General features: G+C 45.6%; 1 pseudogene; it reads right to left on the reverse strand.

Annotated features, from left to right (window-relative positions):
* Window positions 1-692: 692 nt before the first annotated feature.
* On the reverse strand, window positions 693-798 carry LOC112437128 (U2 spliceosomal RNA; annotated as a pseudogene).
* Between the last annotated feature and the right edge of the window lie 802 nt (window positions 799-1600).

A 1600-nucleotide genomic window follows, 5' to 3' on the forward strand; every position in this document is an offset into this window, starting at 1 on the left:
ATGTTGGCCAGGCTGGTCTTGAACTCCTGACCTCCAGTGATCCGCCTCCCTCAGCCTCCCAAAGTGCTGGGATTACAGGCGTGAGCCACTGCACCTGGCTGAGTTTTACTTTTTTAAATAAAAATGTATTTTACAACGCAGTGTTGCTTTTGTTTTTAATTACTTGAAAGGACACCATAATCATTTCACTATTAGGGCCATAAATGTTTACTGTGGCCCTGTGGCCAGCACTTTTAAACTAAAAATTGGTTAGATTTTTACTTTTATGCACACATATTTTCTAAAAAGTTTCTTGGCCGGGCATGGTGGCTCATGCCTGTAATCCCAGCATTTTGGGAGGCTGAGGTGGGTGGATCACCTGAGGTCAGGAGTTTAAGAACAGCCTGGCCAACATGGCGAAACCTCTTCTCTATAAAAATACAAAAAATTAGCAGGGCGTGGTGGTGTGCTCCTGTAATCCCAGCTACTTGGGAGGCTGAGGCAGGAGAATTGCTTGAACCCAGGAGACGGAGTTTTCAGCGAGCCGAGATCGTGCCATTGCACTCCAGCCTAGGTGATAGAGTGAGACTCTGACTAAAAAAAAAAAAAAAAAAAATTCATTTTTGAATTAGGCTAAATTTGTGTCAAAGAAAGGATCTGGGGTGTAACCAACCTCAGGTAAAGTTTCTCATTGTGCTAATCATTGTTTTGGGGTGGGGTGGTTGTGGATTTAAAACTAAAGCATCCCGTACGATCTTGTGCGGTAGGTAGTGGAAACATTTACTACACTTGATCTTAGCCAAAAGGCCAAGAAGTGATTATGTGGAAACATTTAGACAGCAGGTGTGATGGGTCTTTGTAGTTCTAAGGATGGGTATACCCCTTGGGTTTATAAGCATCTAAATTATGCCCGATAAGAAAATTGCTGACTAGGGGCTGGGCATAGTGGCTCACGCCTGTAATCCCAGCACTTTGGGAGGCCCAGGCAGGCGGATCACCTGAGGTCAGGAGTTCGAGACCAGCCTGACCAACATGGAAAAACCCTGTCTCTACTAAAAATACAAAATTAGGCCAGGCGCGGTGGCTCACGCCTGTAATCCCAGCACTTTGGGAGGCTGAGGCGTGTGGATCACCTGAGGTTAGGAGTTTGAGACCAGCTTGACCAACATGGTGAAACTCCGTCTCTACTAAAAATACAAAAAATTAGCCAGGCGTGGTGGTGCCTGTCTGTAATCCCAGCTACTCGGGAGGCTGAGACAGGATAATTGCTTGAACCCAGGAGTCGGAGGTTGCAGTGAGCCAAGCTGGTGCCACTGCACCCCAGCCTCGGCAACGGAGCAAGACTCTGTCTCAAAAAAAAAAAAAAAAAAAAAAAAAAAAAAAAATTAGCTGGGCATAGTGGCACATGCCTATAATCCCAGCTACTCGGGAGGCTGAGGCAAGAGAATTGCTTGAACCTGGGAGGCAGAGGTTGCAGACTGCACTCCAGCCTGGGCAACAGAGCGAGACTCTGTCTCAAAAAAAAAAAAAAGAAAAAAAAAAGAAATTGCTGACTAGGATTTTGGTTTCTGAACCTGAGAAGGATAGAGGTAATAAACCACCCATCAAAGCTCTCTGTCCA

Source organism: Pan paniscus, chromosome 15 (assembly GCF_029289425.2).
Source record: "Pan paniscus chromosome 15, NHGRI_mPanPan1-v2.0_pri, whole genome shotgun sequence".
NCBI classification, from domain to species: domain Eukaryota; kingdom Metazoa; phylum Chordata; class Mammalia; order Primates; family Hominidae; genus Pan; species Pan paniscus.